This window comes from Octopus sinensis, linkage group LG10 (genome assembly GCF_006345805.1).
Source record: "Octopus sinensis linkage group LG10, ASM634580v1, whole genome shotgun sequence".
Classification (NCBI taxonomy): domain Eukaryota; kingdom Metazoa; phylum Mollusca; class Cephalopoda; order Octopoda; family Octopodidae; genus Octopus; species Octopus sinensis.
This window is the reverse complement of record NC_043006.1, coordinates 33,253,325-33,278,052: the sequence shown is the minus strand read 5'-3', so window position 1 is coordinate 33,278,052 and position 24,728 is coordinate 33,253,325. Positions and strand designations below refer to the sequence as shown.

At 36.2% G+C, this 24,728-nt stretch overlaps 1 long non-coding RNA gene across 1 annotated transcript; it reads left to right on the top strand.

Annotated features, from left to right (window-relative positions):
- The first annotated feature begins 4,870 nt into the window (after positions 1 to 4,870).
- LOC118764962 lies at positions 4,871 to 23,471 on the top strand. Its single transcript, XR_005000803.1, has 3 exons — positions 4,871 to 4,904; positions 17,876 to 17,877; positions 23,368 to 23,471. It is a non-coding gene; the product is annotated as an uncharacterized LOC118764962 (long non-coding RNA).
- Positions 23,472 to 24,728: the final 1,257 nt, after the last annotated feature.

Below are 24,728 nucleotides of genomic sequence, written 5' to 3'. Positions count from 1 at the left end.
GGAGATTCAGATTCTGAAAAAAAATTGGCGAAAATCGCAACTTCAAAATTTCAATTTACACCCCGCTTATTTCTCCATTTTTCATTTTCCAGAATTTTTTTTTGGTTGGGGGTAGGAAACACGTAAAAAAAAACGGAGATTATGATTCTGAAAAAAAATATTGTTTGTAAAATTTCAACATTTTTCAAAAAAAAAAAAAAAAAAATTACCTCAACTCCCTCCCTTCCCGATTTTACGGCCTTCAAACAGGCTATCTACATGCTAGATATAACAGCCAAATTTCACAGGAATTTGTTGGGCGATAAAATAATGAAAAAAATATGTAATAAATCTACTCACCTTCCTGCAAAGATGTCTTTCAGAGAAATTTCCTGCAGTAAAATGAGGAATACTGTGACAAAGTTGTAAAAAAAAAAAGAAAAAGAGTCTGTTGGAGATTTGACTTTTTTCTGCTCTTATATTTTTTGTAACTTTTAAGTTTCATTTTTTAGAAAAAAACACTTTCAGTTGAAAAAAAACCCCAAAAAACTGAACACTTTAATTTCACTTCAAAATATATTCCCTAACACACGTTTCAGTCATCTGAACAAATATTTCGAAAATACTAGAGTTCGTATGAAAGTAATAGTGCACGTGGAATGATAATGGTAAATTAACGAAAGATTAAATTAGCTATTTCAGAAATTAGATATATAATATAGATTATAGATATTGATTATATTTCTGATATCAGAATTTTTGAAAATTTCTTCATACAAAATGATGGTTAATGATAATAAATTTCAAAACTTACGACAGAGCGAAATAGATATTCCAGACATTTGAGCTGACAAATAAGGAATTATGGGATTGCTGATATATTTTATTTTGATAAGGCGGCGAGCTGGCAGTGCGTTAAGCGCGTCGGGTGAAATGCTTAGCGGTATTTCGTCTGCCGTTACGTTCTGAGTTCAAATTCCGCCAAGGTCGACTTTGCCTTTCATCCTTTCGGGGTCGATAAATTAAGTACCAGTTACGCACTGGGGTTGATGTAATCGACTTAATCCGTTTGTCTGTCCTTGTTTGTCTCCTCTGTGTTTAGCCCCTTGTGGGTAGTAAAGAAATAGGTATTTCGTCTGTCGTTACGTTGTGAGTTCAAATTCCGCCGAGGTCGACTTTGCCTTTCATCGGGGTCGATTAAATAAGTACCAGTTACGCACTGGAGTCGATGTAATCGACTTAATACCTATGTCTGTCCTTGTTTGTCCTCTCTGTGTTTAGCCCCTTGTGGGTAGTAAATAAATAGGTATTTCGTCTGTCGTTACGTTCCGATTTCAAATTCCGCTGAGGTCGACTTTACCTTTCATCCTTTCGGGGTCGATTAAACAAGTACCAGTTATGCACTGAGATCGATACAATCGACTTAATCCGTTTGTCTGTCCTTGTTTGTCCTCTCTGTGTTTAGCCCCTTGTGGGTTGTAAAGAAATAGGTATTTCGTCTGCCGTTACGTTCTCAGTTCAAATTCCGCCGAGGTCATCTCTGTTTTTCATCCTTTCGGGCTCGATAAACTAAATACCAGTTACGCACTGAGGTCGATGTAATCGACTGGTCCCTTCCCCCAAAATTTCGGACCTTGTGCCTAGAACAGAAAAGCTATTTCGTTTGTCTTTACATTTTGAGTTCAAATTCCGCCGAGGTTGACTTTGCCTTTCATCCTTTCGGGAGACGATAAATTAAGTACCAGTTAGGTACTGGGATCGATCTAATCGACTGGCACTCCGCCCCAAAATTTCGGGTCTTGTGCCTAGAGTAATAAAGAAGATATATCAGTTGAACAAAGTTAAAACGTGGTCTGGTTTTCACGGCTTTTGTTATGGTATTTTAACAAATACACACACACACATTTTGTAATACTCATGGTAATATTGTAATATTCATGAAGTTAAATTAGTTCTTTAGTCAAAAATTCAACTGTCAGTTAAACACATTTGAAATCTGATGATTATATTATGTCCGAAAGCGTGAATTTAACTTTATGAGTATTACAAAATGTGTATTTAATGTTAAAACACGATGAGAAAAAGACGTGAAGACAAGACCATGTTTTAACTATACCTATTACTTTACTATTTCTTTACTACCTATTTCTTTACTACCCACAAGGGGCTAAACACAGAGAGGACAAACAAGGACAGACAAACGGATTAAGTCGATTATATCGACTCCAGTGCGTAACTGGTACTTATTTAATCGACCCCGAAAGGATGAAAGGCAATGTTGATCTCTGCAGAATTTGAACTCAGAAGGTAGCAACTGGCGAAATACTTATTTCTTTACTACCCACAAGGGGCTAAACACAGAGAGGACAAGCAAGAACAGACAAACGGATTAAATGTCAACTGATATTTACACATTCGTGGAGGCGCAATGGCCCAGTGGTTAGGGCAGCCGACTCGCAGTCATAGGATCGCGGTTTCGATTCCCAGACCGGGCGTTGTGAATGTTTATTGAGCGAAAACACCTAAAGCTCCATGAGGCTCTGGCAGGGGGTGGTGGTGATCCCTGCTGTACTCTTTCACCACAACTTTCTCTCACTCTTACTTCCTGTTTCTGTTGTACCTGTATTTCAAGGGGCCGGCCTTGTCACTCTCTGTGTCACGCTGAATATCCCCGAGAACTACGTTAAGGGTACACGTGTCTGTGGAGTGCTCAGCCACTTAAACGTTAATTTCACGAGCAGGCTGTTCCGTTGATTCGGAACCCGTTGAACCGGAACCCTCGTCGTCGTAACCGACGGAGTGCTTCCATCCATTTTCACATTCACACAAATTCGAAACAAGATATAAGCATATATATATATATATATATATATATATATATATATATATATATATGCATGTGTGTGTGTACGTGACTTTATGTCTGTGTTTGTCACCCGTCCCGCTGCTTGTGAATCAGTGTTGGTTTGTTTACATCTGCGTAACTTAGCGGTTCGGTCAAATAAGCGATATAATAAATACCAGGCTTAAAACACACACACACATACACACGTATATACACCGGGATTCTTTCAATTTCCGTTTACCAAATCCACTCACAACGGTTTGGTCGGCCCAAGGCTATAGTAGAAGACATGAGCTTACGGTGTCACGCGGTGGGACTGAACCCGGAACCATGTTGTTGGAAAGCCTGTGCCTATAATTGCCAACAAATTAATCGGTAATTTATTTCTTTTTAAAATGACTGTGATGCATTAATTGTTTCAGAAATTTAAAAATAATTGGAACGAATGTTTCTGATAGAAACAAGAAATGAGTAAATACCTGAGAGAAAATTTTATTAACATGTAAAAAAATAATAATAATAAACGGTGATATATTTTTTGCAATCAAAGCTAAAATAGTTTGGTTTGTGAACGAACGTACACACTCTCACACATTTGTATTATTGTATTATTACGATGAAAAATATTCTACGTACATATTTTGATTAAAAACAGCCGATTGGTGTCAATTGAAATTACATTTTTCATCATTGAATTGAAGTGTAATGGAATCCAATTGTTGATTGCAACAACAAATACATAAAAATCAATTTAACAATAATGGAAATTATTGCCAATGCATTAATCAAAATTAACAAAATAACACGAAATATTTTTGTAAAATGTACTTTAAAAATGACGAAGTCACTTCGTGCGCTCGATCAGGTTTCGTATTTTTTGTATTTACTTTAGATATATCAATAGAAAGGATCGAAAGAATCAGCAGTTTTATTTGAACACGTAAAGGTATTTTCACGTGTTTATTTGTGATTTTTCTGAGTTATTTAACTGCCCCTTGTTTACCATGGAGATTAATGTCACAGCTTTTTTTGTTAACCCGTTGTTTATTATTTATTGAATACTTTGTGGTAATTTCTCAAATTGCGTAGGTCAGAATGAATTGCGTTCGACTCGTGTTTGATTCTTTGGAGAAATAAAAATCAGAGATGCTTTGCCACATGCAGGACCCACTCAGAGGTTTTGCAAGCCCTCCTTCTAAATCCATTGCAATGATGGAAACACTTCAATGTCATCAGCCGGTATCTCAGGGTCACAAGTATTTTGTTCCTTCGCTTGTTTGCTTCACCTGAGTGGAACAGCGATCTCAGAGCTAGTCTTCACTTACGGAAGGGTTCCATATACGTTTTCTGTAAAAACCAGTTTCAGCTGCCGTCCTCATTTCCTTGATATCTTTCTTCAGTTGTCTGAGTTCCAGATCTATCTTTTGCAGGAAATAGCGCACTGATCTAGCTGGAAAGCCGCGGCAGCCGACCTCAATGGGGAATGAGGCCACATGCCAGCCCTTGAAAAAGGCCTCGTCGACTAAGCACTTATAGTATTTTCTTTACACGGTTGAGTTCAGGTTTAAATTTCTCCTATAAAAGAGACCAAGATGATTTTTTAAAATTATTTTGTTCGTCGTCGTTTCTTCCGAAAGCCGCCAATAAATAACTGACGTATACTTACAAAACGGTATCATGCAATTACTGCTGTCTCGTTTGTTTGTTCTAGCTGACGAAATGAGTTCGGTTTGCAGAAACAGGGCTATCCCATCACTAAATAGATATTTTCACATGTGTTTGTTTGATGCGATTTGTCTGAATTTCTTTGTCTCATCGTTACCATATAAACTAACGAGGTAGCTGTAAATATTTCATAGTATTGTGTTGGTTCAGACGAGATCGGTCGGAATGCGTTGCCTTCAACACAACCCTAACTCCTATGTACTTCCTGTTCTTCTTTTTATTTATCAGTATTTTTCTTGGTTTTTAACAAAGAAACAAAAGCTTCATCATTGGAGTTTGGCTAACACCAACAATGATTGTTACGTATAGAACTTAAAGAAAGTCTTGCATATTTTTATTGTTCTACTTACAGATTGTATCTATAAAGTACGTTTAAGCCGGTTTCTTTCTTTTCCTGAAAACCCTGGCTTCTCCGGATTGTGGCTTAAATATTTATTAACATCACTGAGCACACCAACGATCATCGGTATTAATGTCAATTGACAATCAGGGAGTTGCGGGTTTCGAATCAGTTGTCCATAGATATTATCCTTCTTGCCGGTTTTTGAAAAGAAGTTGTTCACATTTGTGTGTGTGTGTGTGTGTGTGTATATGTATGTATGTATGTATGTATGTATGTATGTATGTATGTATGTATGTATGTATGTATGTATGTATGTATGTAAGCATGTACCTTTTTATCTCTGTCTATATACGAGCACAGGCGCGTCCGCGCCCTCTCCATATATCACACTCTACCATTTTATAAAGAATATATTGGATAATGTAACCCGAACCATATTATTCCTGAATATGAAGCGGAATGTGAAGGCACGTGGCCTAGTGGTTAGTGTGTTATACTCATGATCGCAAGATTGTGGTTTCGATTCTCAGACAAGTGGTGAGTCGTGTTCTTGAGCAAAACACTTCTTTTCACGTGGCTCCGGTTCACTTGGCCGTAAACAGGCGACCCCCTGTGACCAGACTAGCGTTCCGTTCAAATGGAATGTGGGAATGTCAGCCTGGCTAGGGGGATGGCATCTTTCGAAAAGCTGCAACAGTGCGAGGAAGCACATTGTGACCAGTGATGCACAACATTTGATAGTAAGATCGATAAAGTGATAAGACGCAATATTCATGAATGGAAATTCTTCAATCACACGCCCGACCGATCAGAGATGACCTGGAAATATCTAAAAAAAAAAAACGTCTTCTTTTAAATATATTTGCTGTCGATAGTGAACAACCGAACCGTGGCATTTCTTTAATACATAAGCGAAAAGCAAACCTACAATAGATAACTCTATAGAAATGGAGTAAAGTGTAAAGAAACTTTTCAACGAAATCAATTATAAATAAATTGATGTTACTTTTATGCATTATTTGTTCTGTCCCTATTAAATTTGCTCGTCTTTGGAGTAAAAGTATTTTATTGTTTTTTCCCATCTATTCTTTTTCATATTTGTTCAATGTATGAAGAATATTCTAGAAAACAGCTGAAGCTGAAAACATAACAGTCGTTGATTGTCTAACAAGAAAATAATTCAATATGTCTGTCTTTGTATTTGCGTACAACTAACAATCTGTCTTACATCTCGCTTATTTTGTATTTTTTCTTCTTTGATTATACACACAGCAAAAATATATGTGACGGTGTATTCAATGATTTGAGAATTAAAGAAGTCAAACTAAGATTACTTAAAACATGTTGTGAAGAAGAAATAATAATGTCCAACATTATTTTTCTCTTGTACATAATGGCGACAACTGCAGGTATTTCTCGTCCTTGTTGCACTTCTTCAACTATTTGCATATATACACAGACTTATGCACACACACACACAGGCACACACACACATATGCACACACACACACATACACACACACAATGCACATACACTCCTGAGCAAAAAAAAAAAGAACAATGAACCACGAAAAATTTGGCACTTTAAATTATTCCAATTTCTATTGGACATTTCTTCGACACGTTCTTAAAGATATTGTTTTGCAGGAAAAACGTATTTACAAAGTTGAAAAGAAGGTTTTATGAAAAAAAAAAAAAAGAAAACAAACTTAGAAATTCTCAGATTGTAGGTTTGTAAGCTTTATAGGCCAGATAAGACAAAACATATTAAAATTATGCGCATAGGAAATAGATAAGGTGGTTTGGAATCGATCTTTGGCATAAATGAAAATTTTATACATTTTCTTCAAAATTTCCAAGATCGTCTTTTCCGTTTTGTAAAAATGGAAATGTGTATGAAATTTCTTTTAATATTTAAATCGAAAGTTGTACATAATTTGCAGCGCAGATAACGAAATTACATAACCGCTCTGCCTTTGTATTAGCTACATATATCGATAGTTACGAGTATGTATATATTCTTTTATTCTTTATTCACGTAAATCTGTTCTTTATTCTTTATTCACACACACGCACGCACACACATACACTCACACAACACACACATGACGGGCTACTTTCAGTTCCCGTCTACCAAATTCCGTCTCACAAGGCTTTGGTGGGCCCCAGGCTATAGTAAAAGACACCTGCCCAAGGTGCCACACAGTGGGACTGAACCCGTAACCATGTGGCTGGTAGGCAAGCTACTTACCACACAGCCACTCCAGTGTGTATGTATATGTGGCTCAGTGGTTAGAGCGTCGAGCTTACGATCGTGAGGTTGTGAGCTCGAATCCCGGACCGGGCTGCGTGTTGTGTTCTTGAGCAAGACACTTTATTTCACGTTGCTCCAGTTCACTCAGCTGTAGAAATGAGTTGCGACGTCACAGGTGCCAAGCTGTATCGGCCCTTGCCTTTCCCTTGGACAACATCGGTGACGTGGAGAGGGGAGGCCGGTATGCATGGGCAACTGCTGGTCTTCCATAAAACAGCCTTGCCCAGACTTGTGCCTTAGAGGGTAACTCTCTAGGTGCAAACCCATGGTCAGTGTCTGACCGAAGGGGGTCACCATATATATATATATATATATATATATATATATATATATATATATATAGGGAGAATTCACAAAACAAAAAAGCAAAAGACGAAGACAGTTGGTGTAGACAACAAACAGATGTATTAGTATAACGTCCGGGAAGCGAAAAAGTCTTTAACGTTTCGAGCCTACGCTCTTCCACAGAAAGGAACACAGAAAGAAACAAGGATCCCAGTTGTAACAGGGGCTGGAGTTGTGGTCGCCCAAATGTCCAGTTGGGAGCGAATCGGTAATCAGTAGCTAAACTTTGTGTCAGTAGGTATGAGTTAAAGAAGAGAAAAACAATTAATCAAGTGGTATTTAAATTCATTTAGTTTAGTTTTAATTAAGAGAGTTAACAAATAGGTGAAATTAATAGATATAGATAATTCTACCAATATTGTATTAGTTTTAAGTCTCTCAAACTAAATGAATTTGAATGCCATAGACCTACCTTGATTAGTTGTTTTTCCTCTTCTTTAACTCATACATACAAGTGTATACATACACACATGCGCGCGCAGGTGCACAATTAAATACACACAGATATATATATATACACACAGATATATATATATATATATATATATATATATATATATATATATATATATATATATATGAAACAACAAAGCCGAGGGTGTGTGGAATTTTCAGGACATTTATAAAGAGAAAGTTAGTCTTACAGCTGTTTCTGGGATATTAGGGATATCCCTTCATCAGAGATGATGTGAAATGGTTAAATAGAGGGAAATATTTAACCATCTCACATCGTCTCTAATGAAGGGATATCCCTAATATCCCAGAAACAGCTGTAAGACTAACCTTATCTTTATAAATATCCTTATTATTGTTTATTATTATTAAGGTGGTGAGCAGGCCGGGCGAATGCTTTGCGGTAATTCGCCCGCCTTCACGTTCTGAGTTCAAATTCTGCTGAAGTCGACTTTGTCTTTCATTCTTTCTGAGTTTATAAAATAAGTACCAGCTGAACACTGGAGTCGATGTAACCGGCTCATGCCCTCCGCCAAAATTGCTGCCCTTGTGGCAAAATTTTAAACTCTTCTTCTTCTTCTTGTAAAATATATGTATTACATAACTACACGCCTTTATATTTTATCTGGTTTTGTTTGCATGTAACAAAATAATGATCCATCTGTACAATAACTGGTAATGTTCTTCTACTACTACTACTACTACAACTACTACTACTACTACTACTACTACTACTACTACTACTACTACTACAAATACTACTACTACTACTATCATTATCTGTAGTTCTTATAGCAGATTATTTATAATGGCAAGTTATTATCTGTTGTTCTGTGTTTTATTCCTTCAAGATATTCTGTTCTTTTGTGTATTTATTCTCATAAAAGTCAACACTTGTTTTGCATTTGTTAATTTAGAAATTCTTATGTTCTCTGAAGTGGCTCGAAGGAATAATTCCAGTTTCATATTTTTGCACAGAAATATGTAAAGATTTATTGGCTTTCGTTTACTTTTCTCTACTTAATCATGTGCGTTCTGATATTATTTTGTATGAACGTATGTATGTGTGTGTGTATGTATGTATGTATGTATGTATGTATGTATGTATGTATGTATGTATGTATGTATGTATGTATATGCATGTATGTATGTATTTATGTGTGTATGTATGTATTTATGTATGTATGTTTGTATGCATGTATGTGTATATGTACGTTTGTATGTATGTATGTATATATATGCATGTATGTATGTATTTATGTGTGTATGTTTATGTATGTGTGTTTATATATATGAATGTATGTACGTTTGTATGTATGTACGTTTGTATGTATGTGCGTATGTATGTATGTATGTATGTATGTATGTATGTATGTATGTATGTATGTATGTATGTATGTATGTATATGTGTATGTATGTATGTATGTATGTATGTCATTATTCTGTTTTATTTCAATATTTCTTGCCAATAGAGGAAGAACCGGTTTCTAATCTAGATCCAAGGCTCCTTCATTGGAATTTTAACATCAACAACAAGGTATTTTTGTATGCATGTATGTATGTAGGTATGTATGTGCGTATGCATGTATATATGTATGAGTGTGTATGTATGGGTGTGTTTGTAAGTATATATATGTATGAGTGTGCGTATGTATGTGTCTATGTATGTATGTATGCATGTATGTATGCATGCAAGTAGATATGTATGGATGTATATATGTATGTGTGTATGTATGTATGTATATGCTCGCACGTATGTAAATACAATATATATATATGTACGTACTTATATAAGAATGTACGGATGTATGTAAGAATGTATGTATGCATATATGTATCTATGAGTTATCTATGAGTATATACTTGTGCATGTATGTATATATGTACGTATGTATATATGTTTGTTAGTATGGATGCATGCATGTATGTATATGTATGAATCTATGAATATATACATGTATGTACGTATGTATGAATGTACGGATGTATGTGTGAGTATATGTATTCTTTTATTGTTTTATATGTTTCAGCCCTAAGGCTGTGGCCATGCTGGAGCACCACCAGTGCAATCACCTTTTAATTGACCAATACCATGTGATTGGCTTGCTGTCTCTTTTGAGTTTCCTGCCTTGATATTGGTTCATCTGGCATATGTATATGTGTGAATATGCATGTATATATGTAAGTACGTATGTATGTAAGTATGTATGTATATGCACGTGGCTGTACATATATTTGTATGAGCATACATGCTATTGTATGTGTCCATATATAAATATATATACTAATGCCACTGGTTCTCGCCGGCGGTGGAGGTGCAGTTTCCTTTATCTTCTCCGGAACCATTTGTGTGGTTACAGGCGATGGAGAACAATCCACTCTAATGTAACCTTTCAGGCATCATTTGTAGCAGCGAGGGATCCTGCCCTCCCCTCTAACACTGAATATTATATCTTCGACTGCAATGGTCTCGACCATATTTTCCAGGTACCACGGGGTTGTGTGGATTACCATATCCAGTCTCTGACTTTGCCAATTATTATGTGCAGTACTGGCGGTGGACGACAATCCGCTCTGATGGGTCTTTCAGGCCACATTTGTAGTATCGAGGCATCCTGCCCTCCAGTCTAACCCTGAGCATTATATCTTCGATTGTAATGGTCTCGACCATATGTTGCAGGACCCCCGGGACTGCCTGAATTATCATATCCAGTCTCTGGCCATGCCAGTTTTATATGCAGTGGTGGTGGCTTGCTGGACAATGATCTTTTCTTTCATGCCCAGCAGTATAGTAGTTACTAGCCAGGCCACATTCATTTCCAGGGTTATGTCTTTTGGCTTTCATCTATGCTCTCTGTCTGTCTGTCTGTCTCTCTCTGCCCTCTACCACTTTTCTTCCTCCTACTACTGACACATGACCTGTGGTCATCATCATCTTTTATTCTACTTTTTCTTCATGTCGACTGGTCGTATTTTCTTTCGTCTTCCACTTCCAATCCATTTCACTGACCCTCTACGATATTCCGCCTAGCGTTAACCATATTTTCGTCTCTTGCCTGGTCCGAAGGCCGTAGTCTGTTTATTTATTTCACTTTGTTCGTATGACCACATTTCGTCTTGTTTGCTTTCATCTTTGTCCCTCGTCCGTCCACTAATGACCACCTCTCGAATTACATTTATTTCATGTTTGTATGTTCACTTTCTGTATTGCATATATGTTTATTTCTTGTTTGTTTGTTTGTTTGTTCTCTTTATGTTAGTTTTGGTCCCTTGTTTGTTGGCTCGCCATTTCTCAGCGACTTCTTGCTGCCGGCACCACCAAAGAGGAGTAATATCGTTGAAGGCGATTGACCCTCTGGCTGATAACTGATGAGGATTTGGTGATCTTTTGTGTCCGTTTTCCGTTTGTTTGTGCATTTATTATGAGTAACACCTTAGGAAAGCATCTTCTGCTATGGCCTCGGACCGACCAAAATCTTGTGAGAGAATTTATTTGAGGAATCTGAAAGAAGCTCGTCGTTTACACGCACGCACACACAAACACACACACGCACACACACACACACACACACACACACACTCACACACACACACACACAAACATCTGTATGCATGTATGAGTGTGTGTCAATGTGTACGTATGTATGTATGTATGTATGTTTTACGTACGTATGCATGTATGTAGATATGTATGGATGTAGATATGTTTGTGTGAGTATTTGTGTTTATCCCCACCATCGCTTATCAAGAGAGTGTTGGTTTGTTATCGTCCTCGTAGCTTAGTGGCTTCGGCAAAAGAAACCGTTAGAATAAGAACCAGATTTGAAAAATAATTTTTCAGCGATGCCCCAGTATGGCCACAGTCCATCGACTGAAAAAAAAGCAAAAGAAAAAAAAAGAAATAAAGATAATCTAACTGAATAGATGATGGATAATTATGATGCATCCGCTTAAACCTAAGTCCACATTCTCTGTGATCTGTAATTCTCGGAACATTACACATGAGACAGAAATAATTGTCGGATTATAGAATCGCCTCAATTGGACTGATGTACCTTGATTATCCTAAAAAATCGAGAGTGATTCCAACCGTAAACTTTATTGAAAAATGTCTCAATAGCTACATCACTGGAAGATGTGAGAACCATCTATGGTGGTGTTTGTACTACCCAGAAAGAATCTGCAATCAAAATGGATTTAGCAGAAGATGATAAAAAGAATACAATAAGAAAATGCAGAATGATCACATTCTACAACAACAGTAGATGTTTTCTTTTGCAATTTTCTGCAGAACGTGCGAAATTATTTACAACATTTGAAGAAATCGTATCTTTCGATGGATGAAGGTATGATGGAGAACTAAAATTACAGATTCTATACAACAGAAAACTATCGAAGTTTTCTTACAAGAAATGGATTCACTTTGAATAATATTCCATCAATGTCAGCACAAAACTGGTTAAAATGAATATTGGTACAGAAGGTGTATTCATTGTTCAAGATCTTCGAAGTTCTATAGGGAATATGCAAAAATACTAAGTGAATTCCAGAAGCTTCCAGACTTTTTCAAGAGAGACATTTATTAATTTAAAAAAAAAAGTACAAAACTCTAATCTTCTTTAAAGTAGGATTCTCTGACTCCAATGCACTTCAATGCATTTGTAATGCTCAAGCCATTTCGTGAAGGCTCCATAGAAGCTCTCCAAAGTGGAGCTATCCAGGAGCCTTGTTACAGCCTCCTTCATTTTCAAAACTATTGCCTCTGCCTTCAGCTTGGGAATCAACCGAAAGTGGCAGGGAGCAAGGTCTAGACTGTAGGGCAAACAAGGATCAATTTTGATGCCCACCCATCTCTATCAAGTAGTCGGTTACCAGGATAGAACCGAGAACTGGTGCATTGTCTTTATGCAAGGTGCCACCGACCCGGGCAGAAGAGCTCCAGGCTTTTGCGATGAAACCTCAAAGTACTCTTTGCTGACTGTCTGACCAGAGGGAACTTAGTGAATGTAGATTATGCCCTTACTGTCGGAAAATGGAACCACCACAAGGTTCCCAACGAATTTGCTTTGTCTGGCCTTCTTCAGTTTGGGGAATCAAGGATACTTTCAAAGGGCACTCTATCTCTCGCCTTCAGGATATAAAGGTGCATCTAGCTTTCGTCAAAGATCACCTGAGACTCAAGTACTCTTCGACTGCAGGTAATGAACTCAATCGTCTCTTTGCCGTCACCAACGCATCTTTCCTTTTATTTGTCACTGTGTACGCAGGAAATAAACTGTGTACAAATTTTGCGCATATTCTGATCTACCTGGATAATTCTGTGAACAGTTTCCACACCAACTCCAAACTATATGCTTATTGTCTGTATAGACACACAGCAGCCTGAAAATTGTGACTTTTCTCAACCAGTTCTGATGTTCTGACGTCCTTCTTCCTACACCTCACATCGCATCTTACCTCCCCTCTACCGTCCTTAAACCTTTTGTACCAGCAAAAAACAGATGTTCGACTCATAGAAGTTCATCCTTAAGCAGTTGGGGTATTTCATAAGTTTCTGTAACGTTTCGTCCAGTTTGATACAAAACTTTGTTGCATAGCCAGCTTCCAACTTGTCCTCACGTCCCGGATTTACTGTATCAAGGATAGCGTTTTTGTACAGTCTATTCTATTACATGCAAGCAGAAAAGCATTTCAAGTGCTATGCTCGTGGCCGGAACCCTCCCCCACCTAACTCACTGTGTTTTGTTCTTCAGTCTTAGCACTCATAAGGCTGGTTAACCAGTTTCCTCGGCATTTAAGTGACAAGGATAATAACATTGCTGTAATTTAGCCCCTGGAAACATCGTCTCCAGCTGACTATACGACATGATCTATGTCCTTATATTTTCGAACAAGGGAATCTGGCACCCTTGTTCGAAAATATAAGGACACAGATAGTGTCATATAATCAGCTGGAGATGATGTCTCCAGGGGCTAAGTTACAGCAACATTAGTCCTAAACCAGGACTGACATGCTATGTTGGCAAATAATCTTTACTCCAAAGTACTGTTGCTTAATATCTCTCGTTGTGAGATTTACAAATAGTAGTTTTCTAAAGGATAACAACATTGCCCCTGAATGGGATGCCGATCCTTTACAGGGTTCAAGGACAACAATTTCGAGGAGATGGAGAGGCAAATCGATTAGATCAATCCAGAGCTTGACTGATACTTTAATTTTATCGACCCCAAAAGGATGAACGATAAAACTGACCTCGACAGGATTTGAGCCAAGGACATAAAAACCCAAAAGAAATATCGTTAAGTATTTTGCCCGACGTCTTAACGATTCTGTCAGCTTTCCATTTTACTCAGCATTAGGTCTACTATTTCAGTAGATTTCAGGAAAAATATGGGCTGTAATTAAACATGGCAGCTACAAAGACGTTTTTAACAATTGATCATAATGGTGGCTGTTTAAAAAGCTTCATGTAACAGAAAACATGTAACTAAAAACATTACAGAGGATTCCGAAGAACAACTTCTTCGGTAGAAAATGTTAACGAACCTGAAAAGACAGAGAAATTCCAGTCCCACGAAGGGGTTTCGCTGTTAAGCGACTTTGGATCTATTTCTTCAGTTTTTAATAAAGATGTCACGCGGAAGTACAATGATGAAGCTGATTGTTTTTAGCTCCTAAAAATGATGTGAACTTTAGCTTTCTTTAAAAATATAACAATGTCTGAAATGACGATACTTTTCACCAAAGTTAAATTGATAAAGATACTGATTTAAGTCAACACAACACATTTTAAAACTTCTCGTTATTACTTTCATAATTCATTTAAATCTTTAAAATTTCACATTCAACTGTTGCTTATCAACTTCTTCATTTAAAAATAATATATAATTCAAAACATTAAAGCGGAAAAATACACAACAAAGACAGGAATCGTTGATCAATAAATCACAGTAGAAGATGAAGGACCAAATATAAAAAGATAAAGAGAAAGTAATATAATGAAGGATGAAGTGATTTATCACAAATATTCCATCAAAATATAAGCAACCAAAAATTCATCAAAGCAGAAGAACTAATTACAAAAATGAAATAATGACTATAAAAATTTAGAACAATCCTTCAGTTTTGAGCAACTAACAAGGACAAATTTGAAGCCGGTTCTTAATTATGGAAAATATGCTTTATTTTAATTCCATTACCATTTTCATATTTCATTTCAATTTCCAAACTTTTCCTTTTACTTTACGCTTGTTTAGTTATCAATCATTAACACTGATTGATGAAGAACAAATATTTTTCACCAAACATGACTTAATAATAATAATTAAAGATGAACAACAACTAAAAGCCCCAAACAATTCAATCGTAGCAGAAGGACTAAGAACATTACCAAACATGCAGAACCAAATCTACAAACATTTACGAAGAACCAAGCAACGCACAGTGAAGACTAATGATACGCAAAAACAGATAATCGAAAACCCTAAACTATAAGAACACACGAAGAATTGGGAATGTGAAGATGGGAAATCAAAGAATAAATAGTTTCTTATTTTCCGTGTGTCTATGACCACCATTAAAGAGAGATAATTCATAAAGATAAATATCCACAGCAGAGTTCGTTTGAAATATCGAATTTTACTTTCAGTTTCTACCTTACCGTTTCTTTCTTTTTTGAGCAAATATAACGAAGAAAAAAATACGAACCACCAATTATTCAATCGCAGCTGAGGATATCAGAATATAACAACGAATAAAGTATTAATTGTAAAAGAAAGAATGAGAAAAATAACAATGGGCTATTCATTTCATATTCTGTTATTCGTTCTAAAGAAAAAAAAAAACAGAATAAAAAATAAACGAAAGCAAAATACACACAATTAAAGTTGCAACGGCAGCTTAAGAGGAAGGACTAGCTATATGATCACAGATTGAATAAAAAGTACAACGAAAGTGATGAAGAACCAAGTATTAACGATTATAAACACACAACAAAATATATAATAAAATAAAATAAGTAGATAAGCACCATTTTAAGATCACGGTAAATTAAAAAAAACCCGGAAAACAGTAAGAAATAAAGACTGTGATGGAAACAAAATAGCAGGCAGAGGAAAAGAGGAATAAAGAAGGCACAAAGACGAGAAAACATGAAGACAACCAGAGGTAACCAAAGCTGGCAGCTTCCTCACAATACATCACAAAGAACATAAGACTAATAATAATGCAATATTTAAAGATGAACAATGACAAAAGGTAAAGTAGAAAAACTTACTACAAGAAACAATAAACGCGAAAAATAACAAAGTATATGAAAACCTGTAGAGTAAGGAATAAATGTTGCCAGATTATAACTTTGGAAAATAGCAACGCAATAACCTCAAAGTAGAATAAAACAGTATTAAAAAATGCAGAATAAAATAGTATTAAAAACGCTGAACAAAACAACATTAAAAAATGCAGGAAAGAACAAACAAAGCGACACCGAAGGGTAAGCAATATTTTCAAATGAACACAAAAAAGCGTGCTTAAGATGAGATAGAACTTTATTATACAATACACAATCAGGACCAAAAAAAAAGGCAAAGAATGTAACAGAAACCGAACAAAAGGTACAAGCAAACAGGAGCAACGTTGAAGACAAGCAAAGTCAACCAGTAACAAGAGGAACAACAGATGATAGTATATTACTCAATAAAACATTCAGAAATGAAAAAGAAAAGCAATAAAAGAATTTAGATCTAATAAATATAAACCATGAACGTAAAATAACTACACACGTTGATACCTTCAATAAGAAAAAAAAAAACAACTTAAAAATACAACTTAAAATGCTGATGTAGAAATATATTCAAAGAAATATATAACCAAGTAGCCGAAACAATATCAAAGATGAAGAGACAAAAATTGAACGGAAATATGAGGGTGATAGATTATAACTAAGAACACTGCGGCTGCACAGTGATATAAAAATATGTTATAACATGGAAAAAGAAAAATTATCTTGGAGAACTGAAGGAAAATGAAACGGCACGCAAAGACAAACATCAGCAAAGATGGGCATAAACAGAATGTGTATGAGAGAAAGACAACAAGAAAAAAGAATGCAACTAAGAATTTATCTTAGAGAATAAAGTAAATGCCAAAATGTGAAATTATGACACTTCCCTCCTTAGATAACATAACTGAGAAAACAGAACAAAATTTATATCGAAGGAACGAAATAAAATACCAGATCATCGTAGGACAACAAAAGAAAGACAACAAAAATAAATTTAAAGATTTGAATATAAAACGAAAGGCAAAACCCGAAAATGAAAGAGTCAAGAACATCGCATACATTGATGAATTAAAAATATATTCTGCTCCAGGCACAAGGCTCAAAATTTTGGAGGAGGGGGGCCAGTCGATTAGATTGACCCCAGTAAGCAACTGGTGCTTAATTTATCGACCCTGAACGGATGAAAGGCAAAGTCGACCTCGGCGGAATTTGAACTCAGAACGCAAAGGCAGATGAAATACCTATTTCTTTATTGCCCACAAGGGGCTAAACACAGAGAGGACAAACAAGGACAGACAAACGGATCAAGTCGATTGTATCAATCCCAGTGCGTTGCTGGTACCTATTTAATCGACCCCGAAAGGATGAAAGGCAAAGTCGACCTCGGTGGAATTTGAACTCAGAACGTAGCGGCAGACGAAACACTGCTAAGCATTTCGCCCGGCGTGCTAACGTTTCTGCCAGCTCGCCGTCATGTTGCTCGATTAAATACTAAAACCGAAGGTCTTCTCGCCGTAAACATCCCTTCTTTTTGTTAAGAATATTGTATCAAGGAGTATATTATCCAAAATGAATCTCTCCTTTATAGGCGTGGTTGTGTGTTTGACAAGCTTGTTTCCCAACCTTAGGTTCACTCCCATTTTGCGGCACGTGGGGCAATTCTCTTTCATTACAGCTCCGTGCCGACCAAACCCTTGTGTATTATATAATTACCATTACTGTATTGATATATAAAAATAACACATACGACTCACTTATTATTGTCATATAATAAACAAACAGAAGTTCGTGTATGAAATTGACCTTTTTCCTGCTTCAGTTATTACATATTTTTTTCTTATAAAATACACACATACAGGAGGAGTAAATCTCTCTATATAATAACTCTTTGAATGTGGCTCCCGAGAAAGAGTAAAAGTAATTACCCGATCAACAACGGTATTACTGCTGGTATGTAATATTACCATTTTATCCTCGAGTCTTCCTTTGAATTTCCGACAACTAAATTGAATGATAATTACTGAATCATTTTCTCAAACTTCAAGAACCGACGGAAAAGTTTCAGAATTCATTTTTGAATTACAGTTTGTTAAACTTTGCTCTATACAGTTGCATTCTCTCCTGTTCTTGACAACTGCCTGTTGGTTGAATAATTTTGTAACTATATAATATTTTATTCAAAAAGTTTTTCTCGCCATTTCAATTATATAAATGATTAAATTATCTCAAACCAATCTGGCTTTAAGAAATATATATTTATTTAAAACGTATGACGCATATCTAAGCATTGTAAAAAGAAAAATAAGTCAAAACAGCTGTTCAAAATTTTCAAAACCAAACACACAAAACAATAGAACTACATGTTTCAGTTACTGCATTGTTTGTTCGTTCTTTTCTTGTAAGCACATCGCTTGTAGATACCGAATGCATTCAATTGCTTATATATTAGACGAATACGCGAATTCATGGTAAGTTAACTATTTCATTTGACGGACTGGATCTTTATGGTTTTCGTCACTGTTTACAATTTTGTTCCAATTGTTTTCAAATTTGGTATATTGATTAAGTTTTGTATACTAATTATCAAAATGAAATTTATTTTTCCTATAAATCCATTATTAAAAAGTTATTAGCATTTAAAATTTGCAAAATTTGGGTATTTTAGCCAATCTGAAGTGAATATTTTACACATCACCTTGGCGAAAATTTCTATTTCCATAGTAAGCAAAGCAAAGAAGCACCACGGAAACAGTACTTCGCAAGTACCGTTTCCACAGTAACCAGAGATATTGCGTGCCAGGAGGAGAAGCAGAAAGATAATTTATTTTATAAAATCCTAGTTTAATGTTTTGACATGCCGATGACACCTCCCCCCCCACACTTCTTCCTGATGATGGAAGAGGCAGTGAACGTACTGTTTTCTGATTGGCTGAAAATACTGATAATTATCAAACTTTGAATACCTGTAATATTTTTGTAAAATTTTTCTGGAATAAATGAATACCAAATTCGGATTCAGCATCAAAAATTACATTTATATGATGCATAAAACATTTCTTTAAAAGATAATTGTAAACAGTGATGAAAACCACAAAGATCCGACTGACTTGTCTTAAAGTCTCTGAGAGAGAGAGAGAGAGAGAGAGAGAGAGAGAGAGAGAGAGAGAGAGAAAACACGTTTTAGATAATAGATACGAAATCTTTGAACGAAGGTCAATGGGAATAGCGAATGGTGCAGTGTTGATAATATTGATGTGAAGTTTGATGAGTTGTTAATTCTTTTAATGAATTGTAAAGTTTTCTCTGTTCGAAGTCGAAGTCAGCTTTGCCTTTCATTCGTTTGGAGATAATAAAATAGTACAAAGAAAGTACTGCTTCGATTTGATTGCTTACAAATCCGGAGCTGGGGACTCTGTAACAGTCCACCGTTGTCGTCAGCTCTTTTCGACCATCTATTGTGAAGACACATGTGCCACTGTGTCGGCTCATACACCTTCTACTGATAACATCGGGAACGAAGGAGTGAAAATTTCATAGAATCTTGTGTCAGCCATTTGCACAAGACAATTCAGTGACGCCTCAAAATGCTCTACCAACACAGACTGAAGCAGAGCTTTCCACATAAAGCTCTATGGTGTTGCAAAGTATATAGGCGCCAACAGACACACACACACATACGCTCGCACACACACACACACACACACACACACACACACACACACACACACACACTCACACGCAACATAATGCTGTTATATACTTTGGAGTTCTTGAAACTCTACCAAGCGATATCTGGATTTACATATCATACACAAGGAATTATCTTGAATGTTAATTCTATTAGAAGTTATTGGTATCTGATTGCTTGATGTTGTTAACCAGTTCCACTTAACCACTGAGTGCTTTCTTAATATATGCATAGGTTTACTAATTCCTTTTATCTATTATATATATAATAGATAAATTTTATCGGATGCAGTTGTGCATCGTTAACCAGTTAGAGGAGATGTCCTCTTGGAGTTAAAAAAATCGCAGTAGAGTCCGCTGAAGCGGACAGCCATGTTAAAGTGGTATACGAATATTATTTGTCACTACAACTACTGCGTTGATCTTAGATTTCAGAAGTAACATTTTTGCGCGCACACACACACACACACACACTCACACACACACACACACACACACACACACACACACACACACACACACACACACGCATACACACACACAGACACATATACACACACACATGCATACATGCATACATACATACATATATATGTATGTTTTGAGGTATTTTAAAAACAAAATGATCAAGAAAAAAAGAACTACGTTTTTTATACCATAAAATACAATGAGCAGTTTAGCCTCGTTCGAATCTTCTGTTGACGCATTTTTTATTCCATTTATATCTCCTGCCGGAATACGAACTCAAGGAATGTTCAGCGATCACCCACAATCATGCCCACTCGGTTGTTGTTGTTGTTATTATTATTATTATTATTCTTATTCTATGTTTGACTTTTGCTTTATATTTGTACAAGTTAGCTCCAAGTCTCACCCAGAGACCTCAAAAGACAACAGGTTGGAATTTCATGTTGTTGTTATGCCTAATGTGCCATATATATTTTTTTTTTGGGGGGGGGGGAGTTTTTGGTGTTGTACTAATGAATGTCTAAAAAAAAAAAATTTTTTTAAACCGAAAATTATGTTTGTTTTAAACCTTGAGATTACATAGAAAGTATTTTGCGTAGGATATGAGCAATTCCCATGAGCTCTATCTTTTGAATTTCTGCCATTTTTGGGTTTCCTGGTACCTGAGTTAGGTAGCTATCAGCCCCTTTTGCTATCATTCCCAGGGCACCTATGACAACAGGTATTGTTTTAGTCTTCAGGTTTTATTATTATTATTATTATTATTATTATTATTATTATTATTATTATTATTATTATTATTATTATTTATTGTCTTTGCACAGCTTCTAACGCTGGAGATGTACTACAGTGCCAGCTAAGGTAACACCCCTTATTTTTCGAACACCATCTGGAGTATTCGAGTAGTTTCAAGCAGTACTGTTTTCTGCAAGTGCGCCACCCTTATTGTAACCCCTATTTGTTTCATGTACTTCTCAAGATTTTTACTCACTGTTCCAGGGCTCCGACAATTATTGGTACTACTACCAGCTTTTCGAAAAGAGAACACAACTACTTAACTTCCCAAGCTAACCTGTCATATCTCCCGACTTTTCTTTCTTCCTTATCGCATACTTTATTGTCAGCTGGGCATGTTATCTATATCTATGATCCAGCATCATGTGCTTTCTTTCTCAATTAACACTATATCTGATTTCCAATTCTCCATCTCATAGTCGCACTTAATCACAAAATCCCACAGGATCTTTGCATTATCATTTTCGATGATGCCTTCGGGTTTGTGATCTTATCACTCTTTTGCTCTGTCAGTTCCATACTTGTTGCAAAGTGTCCAATAAACAGTCCTTGCTTTATTGTCATGACGTCTCTTATACTCTTTCTGGGCTAGTGGCGTACATTGACTGGTAATATGCCATTATTATTATTATTATTATTATTATTATTATTATTATTATTATTATTATTATTATTATTATTATTGTTATTGTTATTATCATTATTATCGAGGCGGCGAGCTGGATGAATCGTTAGCACGCCGGGGGAAATGCTTAGCGACATTTTGCCCGTCTTTACGTTCTGAGTTTCAAATTCCACCGAGGTCAACTTTGCTTTTCATTTTTCTCTGGGTTCATAAAAGCAGTACCAGTTAAGCACTGGGGTCAATCTAATCGACTTACACCATCCCCCTGAACTTGCTGGCGTCGTGCCAACATTTGAAACCATTATTATTATCATTATCATTATTATTATTATTATTATTATTATTATTATTATTATTATTATTATTATTATTATTATTATTATTATTATTATTATTATTATTTTCTTTGTCGTCTCTTGACAGTTTTCTTTAAATTGGTTTCTTTCGAATTAAGATGTAGTATCCCCCCTTCCTCCTATTTTAATGACAATCATACCTTTTCAAATTGTGACTCGGAGCAATATCAGACAATGTAATTAATTCAACACACCCAGGCGAAAGATAAATACAGTAAACAACCACATACAATTTCTGTACGCGCATGCGCACGCACGCACGCACGCACGCACGCACACACACACACACACACACATACGACTGTGCAATTACCGGGATACAAACCGGACACAGCTTTCTCCTTATGTCAAAACACAACCGGACGCACACATACATACAAACATATCTACATATATGCATTCATATATATAGACATACACACACGCACATACACACACATACAGATGTACACAAACAATATAATTGGCTGAATGTGCAAAAACAATGGTAGGTGTATTCACATACACACACACACGCACACATACACACAGTCACATACACATACACAACATAGAAGAATGCACGGATACACATACATTTATGGAATCACACATTTGTTGAATAATAGCGTCGTTAGTTACGTGTCAAACGGACCAGTCACTGGTTCATTGACGGCAAAAGTTTGTGTAGGCAGCTTGGAGTGGCATAAATATCACGCACTCACTGAAACACGCACTCACGCATACACAGATACATGCGTACACACATATGTATACACACATACACACGCATAATATGTAGGATAAACTTTTATATGCTATGTTTGAGATCAATTCATGTTTGTTTAATTGAAAAAGACATAAAAATCATATTGATTACCTGCGTAGTTGTGCACTGAAAATCTACTGCATAAGTTTAAATACAGTAAACCTATTTCTCTCCCTTGTATGTATGTATGTATGTATGTATGTATGTATGTATGTATGTATGTATGTATGTATGTATGTATGTATGTATGTATGCCTTTTCTATTTTTTAATTATTATAAATCTTCCACTGAGGGGGGAAGCCAATATCCAACAACGATACAAAGCTCCATCTTTGGGATGTAGTTAACACAGACGAATTCACATTTGGAGCTTGAGAAAACTCTTCCACTCACAGATTAGACTTGTACTGTACGAATTAGCTGGTCAATTCCTCTTCCTGAAAATCCCAGTTTATCCAGATTCTCCTTTAAGAATTTACTAACAAAACCTAGTGCTCCAATTATTATTGGTATGTATATGAATTCATTGTCTGGATATAGAAGCTGGAGATTTCGAAGCAGTTTTCCATAGATATCTTCTTTTTCTTTGAAATTCAAAGAGATATTTCTGCAGGGCAGCTGACCTCTATGATGATATATACCTTTGCCCCTCTATCCCAAACAACAATACCCGGTCTGTTAAGCTTACATTTGACAGAAGTTTTGATGGGAGTATTCCACCGGTATTCCTTGAGTTGGTGTTTATGAATATATTCCATAACAAAGGGATTTTCTAAGTTTATTTCAGGATTGGTATTTAGGCAGTGTGTTACAGATCTCAAGGCCCCAATATTTACATGTATAAACCTGAACTTGTAATCTGGATAGAGTAACAGCAGATTTTTCAAAAGTTCATCGTAGTTCTCATTTTCGCTGATCTTCAGCTTTATGTTAACATCCGCTAGACATCTGATTTCCACAACTGTACACAGCTGCTCTTCTCTATCCCAAATCATTATATCAGGTATGTTGTGTTTATATTTTATTAAGGTTTTCACTAGGACATCCCATTAGTACTCCTTTTTATTATAAGTGGCTAAGGCTTTTACCATGCTGTGAGTTCTCGTTTCTATGCTCTCGGGGTTATCCTTCCAATGGATGTCATTATAGAAGGTCCTAGCTATATCATGTCGCATCGGTAGATAATACCGTGATGACATTTTCGGACGACTGCTTATGATGTGGGTGATATCGTCAGTGTCAACTCCACCAAGTCTGCATCGGGTGTCACATTTTACTGCTTTTTTTGTATCTTTGTCCCTTTTGTGCATCAGATATTTGGTTGATATTTCCTGTTCCTGGATTGCAAACATGTACCCTTCAAAGTGGGAGGTAGTAATCTGGTTGTTGGTCCATAATAGACTGCTTTAATGATCAATGTCACAATTATCTCTGAGCTTTCTACTAACATATCCATGCATGGTCTTCTGCTGATATACGCTCGACCTTTCATCTGATAATACATTACGGTAGAGTCATGCGACTTCTTTGGGCATGTATTCTAGGTTATCAGACAAGGAATGCAGTACGCATGTATGTACAAGGGGGTAACCCCCAAAACTGGAATTTTGCAATATTATTTTATTCACTCAGTTTTACATGTTTATATTTTTATCGCCGTCAAAGTATTCTCCATTTTGGAGCAATGCATCGGTCCAGACGAGTTTTCCACTGTTCCAAGCAGTCCTGGAACTCTTGCGAAGCGATGCCTTTTAACGCTTC